General features: G+C 40.3%; 1 long non-coding RNA gene across 4 annotated transcripts; it reads left to right on the top strand.

Annotated features, from left to right (window-relative positions):
* Positions 1 to 2,070: 2,070 nt before the first annotated feature.
* LOC147254913 (uncharacterized) lies at positions 2,071 to 6,842 on the top strand. 4 transcript variants are annotated; one of them, XR_015118074.1, is made up of 7 exons: positions 2,071 to 2,314; positions 2,941 to 3,165; positions 3,921 to 4,044; positions 4,297 to 4,440; positions 5,432 to 5,611; positions 5,873 to 6,388; positions 6,608 to 6,842. It is a non-coding gene; the product is annotated as an uncharacterized LOC147254913 (long non-coding RNA). The 4 variants fall into 4 exon arrangements; XR_015118073.1 differs by having other exon boundaries at positions 6,488 to 6,662; XR_015118072.1 differs by having other exon boundaries at positions 5,873 to 6,662.
* The last annotated feature ends 909 nt before the right edge of the window (positions 6,843 to 7,751 follow it).

Below are 7,751 nucleotides of genomic sequence, written 5' to 3'. Positions count from 1 at the left end.
ACACTTTCCATTGACAACTTACTCATTCAGCCGCTACAATGGGAGGGAGTGGCTCTGCTGACACAGTGCTACACACACATTCCCACACACTTCTCTATGCAGCCATATTCAACTCTTGTTTTATGTGACTTTAAAGCAGTAGAGGACATCTTGAAAAACCCATAAAGTGGGAAAAACCTTTTTTTTTTTAAGTACAAGCCTAAAAGCGACACCGATTTAACCAAAAGTGAAAGAACATAAAAAAAAAAAAAGTGCAGTTGCTGGTTTGTTTTTTTAGTTTTCTGACTTCAGCTGCCTCATATGTCGAAAATGGAAGTAGCTGGATGTGGAAGGCCAGGGGTGCATTGTCTATGGTTGTTGCTTTTTATATAACAGTTATCAGTATAGCCAGGAAATAAAACAAGCAAAAGGAGGAAAGAATTCAAAAAATGCGCACTGACATCTGGATTTTGTCTGCAAAGGGAATTCAATGAAACGACCCTGCGGAAGACGAGTATCATCAGCTTCAGCTTTGGTCAACATTGATGAAAACATCAAATCTGGATGAACATGGTAATTTGTGGCCAACACACATACAATGATCTCTAATCTCCATGTTGCTTTCTGCTATACTGTTTGTTTAAAATGTTTTCCAGCGTGTTGAATGTGCTTGTAACTTAACACACCAGATAAGGCAGGTTTACCCAGATTAAAAAAAAAAAAAAAAAAATCCCCATGGATGCAGGTATCCGCCGTGAGAAAGGGTGTAAATCACAGGATTGGATTGTAACCGTCAAGCTACTAGGACAACAACGGTTAATTTTTCCTAAACTTAGTGGCGCGCAACCTGGATCACCTTATATTCTTATGTCCTACTTGAAAAAAAAAAGAAAAAAAAAGAACTTGATTTGAAAAATTGAAGAAAATATAAATAATGTGAATATGTTATTAAAGGACAGTAATAATCAGAATTCCCCAAGCTTCAAGTTCTTGTAATTTTACTATTATTGGAAACTTCATGCTTTTGTCTCTATGTGCGCTGTTGTGATATCCTATCACAGGCTAAGCTTTCTTGATGTATGTGTGTGTGTGTGTGTGTGTGTATCTATGTGAGTGGGTGTGTGTTTGAGAACACACTATGGGGAGTCAGCATACAGGCCCACTTCACGTGGTTTGCAAGGTGAAGGGCTATTAGGGGAAAGGTGAGTATGAAACTGCTGCTTTGAGCTACTAAGTAACTGGTGCTCTCTCCTTCCCCCCTCAGGCCTGTGGTGCTTCTTACACACACGCACGCACGCACGCACGCACGCACGCACGCACGCACGCACGCACGCACGCACGCACGATGTACCATCAATAGTGAAGCAATACTTCAGTTCTTATACTCATTTCTTAGTAAAGATGACCAAAACAAGAAAATGTGAACCATGTTTGACTGGGGAAACAAACATGGAGGTCAAGATCAGGATAAGTAAGCACCAGGTGCAATTAGGAATACTGGCGCCTGCTACTGAGACACTTGAAAAGACAGAAGGATGATGAATCATGTGCTCTGAGATGAAGAGATAAAAAAAAAAAAACTTGAGATGAAACAAAATGCTCATGGAGAACTCTGTTGATAATGCTGCTGCCACTTTTACTAGTTTATTAGTTTTGTGTTTGCATTATATTAAAACTGAATTAGCATGAATATTTCCCACTTCTGTATTTTGTTTACGGTAGTTAAGATTCTTATTATTAGCAACAGTTCAAGTATCTCTCTCTCTCTCTCTCTGTCTCTCCCTCCGTCTCCGTCTCATCTGAACTGCTCGAGGCAGACGGCCACCCACATTGAGTTGAATGTCGTCACGTAAGTAATTGCTCACTTCTTCTTTTTAAGAATAAAAGTGAACCATTATTTCTGACACACTGAACACAGTATGAGAGACAACAAGGAATCACTGCTCTCATTTGTTTACCATGAGTGTAACAGTAGTACAGTAGGAGTACCACCCCGGTGGTGTAGTACCCATGTAGTACCCGTGATGCCACCTGTGATTGGACAGAAGTTCTCTGCCGTTGCGTCATCTAGGCACACTGGTGTCAAAACAGCCGTGTGTAATATTTGCTGTCGCATTTGTTTACCATCCCTGAGCAGGGACACACGAAAGTGGGGTGACCGGGTCAGTGACCGTGACCCCGGTGACAAGAACAACCCCTGTCCATATATTCGCCGCCTTTCTTCCTCTTCGCTACACACAACTTGCCCCTGTTCTTTTGCCTCAGGAAGGGAGTCACAGGACTGCTTTGAAGAGGCCGGGTTCGGAGCGATGAGAACGGAGACAGTGCACCCAGTGTGAGTAATGATTGACAGCATGTTGGATTACTCACACAAGCATTAGTCATGATGCATTTTTCACATGTTCTTGTTCTCTGCTCGCCTGATGTAATTGGTCAGTCTTCTGATGATCCTTGAAATTCTCTAAAGTTACTGTCATTAATTAGTTCATGAGCATTACAAATGAATTAAAACACACATATTTCTAAGTGACCAGACATTTCATGGGTGACTAAAACCCAACAACAATACCATACAGAACTCTTCGTTACCGACACAATTCGGAAATTACTGACCGGGCTTGTGTTGAGTCCAGGACTCTGTACAAAGTGTTCATACCAGCAAAAGTAAACATGTTTCTTCTGGGAGGAAAAGCTTACACAATGAGGAATCACAGGCACACGCAATACAGTACAAGCATTCTGGGGCACCATCGGGGGGTGGTGGTGGTGGTGGTGGTGTGTGTGTGTGTGTGTGTGTGTGTGTGTGGGGGGGGGGGGGGGCTGAAGCAGCGTGAGGGTGAAGCAGCTTCATCATTGGCTAATCTTTGACAGGACAGAGCCAGTCATCTCTGCGCTCTCTTCTCATCCCACAACTAACCAAACACTGCGCTGTTAACGTCTCCGATATGCTTTGTTTATCAGGCCACCTGGACACGCATCTGGTCAGTCAGGGACTATGTCTGTCAATAGCAGTGCCAGATGGACCTGCATTAATAACTCGCTCTTATGTGGCAAAAATGACGAGCAGCAAAGGCTGACTGCTGAAGGAGTTCAGAAGTTTTTCGAGTGTTGAGAGCTTTAAATCAGAGATCGGAGGTTTTGGAAGCCGAACCTCTAATTTGGGCTAGTTTGAAACGCTCTTGCAGTGTAAGGCCTCATATATAAATTAACAGAGAGATTTTCATTTTACTCATCAATATCATTAATTATTGCTGCTCATACTAAAGTTTTTACTTCATCAATTGTCTGGAGATGATTAGTAATTTAGCAGTCGGTAATTTATCGTGCAGAATAGAGTTTTTGGTGTTTGTTTGTAAGATTATGTAAAAAAGTATGAGGCTAATTTTGGCCAAACTTGGTGGAGGGTTGTAGTATATTCTAAGAACCCATTATAATTAGTACCTTAATGATTATTTTACATCGGGTTTGGTTGAGTATGCCTTGATGAAGTTATGCATGAACATAACAATAGAAGCATCTATCTTACTGATAACATCTATTTACTTAAGGCCGTAGTTCATCATTTTTCCTTTGTTGCCAGTTTTAAATGTTTTGTATTGTCTGATATTAGTGATTGTATATCTTAAAATTGACGTTTAGTTTTGTCTTCTTCAACTGATGTCAGTGCTTTTTAGTTTCTGCGACACTTCTGCATCTCATTCAGTTTTCAACATCCTTTTTGTAGATCATTCTTCAAGCACTTCAACTTTATATTTAGCATCCTTCAAACAAAATAGTGATTGATTATCGTCGGGAAAGTTTATTTCTAGTCTCTAAAACCAGTTATTTCGATGTCCAGATCAGTGAAGTTATGCTAAATTTAATGTTTTTAAATGGCTTTCACAGATAATTATTATAAATCATTAATTACATAAATCCTATATTATTCCTCACTTTGATAGAGGCCCCAAGGAAGACCTGCACCGACCCTACTCTGAGAACCCAGCAACAAATGAGATGCTGATTGGTGTGATGGGAGCGCAGACAATCCGAAAAGAAAATTAATTACTCTGCATTGTGTTTCAGGTCAGTACTTCACAGTGTCCCGTTTCCTGTGCTAATTAGACAGATTACATAATAGAGGGGTGGGGGTGGGGGTTGACATAAGGTCACCTTTCCAAATAAGAAAAGGAAAGCAGGGAAATAATTATGAGGTGTACTGATACGAAATGGGGGATATTGGAGCTTCACAATAAGATGGATAACCATGCCACACTTGAAAAAGCCTGTGCACAATACATTGAGTGTGTTACATAATCAGTACCTTTATTCTAACAGGCTTATTAGTCCTTGCTAGGAGGAAGAGGATGAGTAGTTCAATTCAAAACCAGAAAAATCTCTAGTACTAAGTACAAATACAAGCTTTCACTGTCCACAATCTGAGAGTACAGCACAGTTTGTAAAGGGAAGAGCCTAATCAAAGTAGGTAACGCATGAACTCCGTATATCTTCCTGTGTTCTTGGTTTTTGTTTTAGAGGCACAACGTTTGTTATTTTGACATTGATTTAGACAGGAAACTATCTGTGACGGAAAACTAGTTGAAGTCATTTGCCGGGGTTACTGTGTCACTGCTAGAGAAATGTTTTCTTTTCTAAGCTTGTTGTGTTCTGAATGCCAAATAGTGACCTATTAGCTCATCACTCGGAAATACTGATTTATTTTGATATTTTGCCCTTGCGTCTCTTAAAGAAACATACCAACTTTTTGGGATGTTTGATTATTGGCCTTCATTCTCAAGGCCCTCATCAGACAGCCGAGTGCTAGTGAGCTTGCTGCTACGCACATGGCGCGTGGGAGCTTATCGTCTCCAGAGTCATCAAATGCACTTTAATCCAAAATAGTCTTTGCCCACATTGCCAGAACCAGGACTGTGTTTAACGTATGCTGTCAAAGACCAGATCAAAATGACATGTTGTTGCTCAAATGTCAGGCACATGACCAGAACTACTTTCCTGACTCAGTGGAGTGATTTAATGCAGCACCTCAAAAGCCCCACTGTAACTTCGGGTGACAATACAAACTTCTTTTTTTTTTTTTTTAATTGACTAGTGAAGCGAATGCCGCTACTGATCATGACTGACTTTGTAAGAGAGGTCGAGGAGGATTGCTACTGGAAAAAATCAAGACTGTGATCTATTTGAATCAGAATGTATATCCAGGAGAAACTGCAGGCTTTGGAAGCTGAGACGGCACTTAATTCTGGTTGCAATTGCAATAATTGGTTCTATGAATCCAGAAAGTGTGTTAGTGTTTATTGTAGCAAGCTAACTAGCAGTCAGCTATCCGATGGGGGTCTGGAGCTATGCAATACCCACAGAAAGAAGAGAATGTATCTATCCGTTTGTTGGGCTCTAAAAATGATGGATGACGTTTCTCAGAAAGTTGATATATTTCTTTAAATTGTTCAAACAGAAATGTTCAACAATCACCATTTCGAAATGAGGAAAACTCTGCTGCGGCAGCCTGATGGTAGAACTCATCCTGACATTAAGTCATTTTCCAGATGCGCCCAGAAAATCCTGCTCAATGTGAAAGCATTTCTTTTCAAGCTTTTTTTTTTTTCTTTCATCAGAGCATTTACAGTCTATGACAGTGAGTAATAATTAAAACTGGAATGCACTGGATCTGATGTGTGTTTGTCCTGGGTGTTATTGTCTTTACGCGTATTTTTCACGGGGGGGATTTTTTTCCCCCTGTATTTCAATACTGAAATCTAAAGTTTTTCATATGCATGCGTACAGATTGTTTTTAGTATTCAGAAATGGCACTAACCTACAGTAATTGCTATATTAATGAATGGTTTGCACACATTAGAGTCACAGGCGGCCCATAACAGGTTTTCCTCCCACACAGGCAGAAAACAGAATAGAACATCATCAGCGCATAAAACCATCCAGCCTCTTGTTCAATTAGTTACCAAACCCTACTTTTGAGGACAGAGTGATTCATTTTGAAGCGAGGAAGAAGCGACATATAACATTTTTAACGTGTAAGTGGAGCGAGAGCAACATTAGTTCAGTATGGGTGCAGCGTAAACAGTAACACAAAGCAGTATGTTGTGTTTGGGCCATTCTCTTGTCAAAGCGGCATATAAGAGTCCGGTTATTCGCCGAGGAGCAGGGGGAATTATCCTTTCACCCAGATCCCCACAGGTCTCTCGCTGCTACAGCAGGTACAAGCGTGGTGGCTGCTTTTCCTATGGAGCAGATGATGGGATGAATGTTTGCCTCCCTGCTCACCACTACCTGCCTCTAAGTGGTGACTCCATCACCCCTCACATCTGCTGGCTCATTAAGAGAGCCGCGGGCAGCCGGAAAGAGCTCTCGTGTGCAGGACTCGCCAGACCAACATGTACTCGCACACAAATGAGTAAGCGAAGCTGTGAACTCTTTGTATTATTACACAAGAACATCACGTTTTTATTCCATAATCTGTCATCGCAAACTCGTCCAAAATTCTGCCACTAAGTACAGAGTAAAGACAACCTAGCGTGTTCTTAACCAGAAATGAGAGCTGGACTATTTTAAGGAATTAAAGAGAGCCATCCAGATGCTGAACTTGCTGAAGAGGTATTCCATTTATTCCCAGTACTCAATGTCCCGGCCAATGATATCAAGAGTTACATCCGGTGAACTGGACAAATCCTTGGGACTCAGCGCTGCCAAAACCAAGGCTGCTGCCATGATGTCACATCGTAGAAGTGAAATGCTGCATTTTAAGTCAAAAACCATTATAACAGATTTTCACTTTTGTCTTCTGCTTTATCAAGGATCACATTGTTGTTGCACGCTTGTATGGTGTCACGTTTCCACTGATATATTAAACACCCTCATGTCACTAGTGTCTAACACCGTGGTGAGAACGTTTTTTTACAGCTTTAAAATACCACACGCGTACGATGTAACACTGTACATTTGTACAATTGATATTACGTAACAAATAAATCATTAGTCACCAGTTGCTTAAGAAGTGGATTTAAGCCAAATATTTCGTAGCTGTATTCAATGAGATTTTTGAATTCTAAACAATTTAAGTGACTATGGAAGAAAATAGTCAAGCCTCAAACCCGAATCTTAATTTACTCACACCTTTAATCTCAAGGAGTTGTGGAAGTTGTGTTTGGGTTCGAAAATGTAGAGAGAAGTTGTTTTAATGTCCATTCTTCATGCTAGAAAAACAAAACAACAACTGTCTACAGAGCCCCGAGAAGCCTGAGAATAATTATATATTTCATAATCTAAAACTAAATAAATTGTGGAAACAAATTAGTTCTTGTGGCCTCAAAATAACTAGATTAGAGGAACTGGTGATATCTTGTCAGCTGCATTTTTTTCCCTCGAGGCCCACGTAGCTCTCCAATGGCCGCTCCAGGGCTTCGTAATCTTCAGTTTTCATGTTTTGTTGTTGTTGTTTTGGTTTGGTTTACATTTTTTGAAATTTTATTTTACTTATTCTGTATGGAGTGAAGAGCGTTATGTGTAGAGGAAGGCTGGAAAAGTGGTATTGCATCTCTGTTTTCCACCCCAGTTTTTCTCATTGTCTGACCCTTGGAATTCGACGGCATAAATCAAATCTGGACTTCAAGATTATTGAAAGTTGTTTATGGTGAGGGGAAAAACTTTTGTTCTCCTACTGACAATTTGTTAAAAAAAAAAAAGCAAGAAACTGTTTTAAGGTATAATTTCATGGAAATGAGTAAAACAGTACAGCCTTGTTTTAATATCTTAGTCAG

This window comes from Aulostomus chinensis, chromosome 10, assembly GCF_037954235.1.
Source record: "Aulostomus chinensis isolate RoL2024-O1b breed Wild chromosome 10, RoL_Achi_v1.0, whole genome shotgun sequence".
NCBI classification, from domain to species: domain Eukaryota; kingdom Metazoa; phylum Chordata; class Actinopteri; order Syngnathiformes; family Aulostomidae; genus Aulostomus; species Aulostomus chinensis.
The sequence above is the reverse complement of the archived record's forward strand: the minus strand, read 5'-3'. Positions and strand labels throughout refer to the sequence as shown.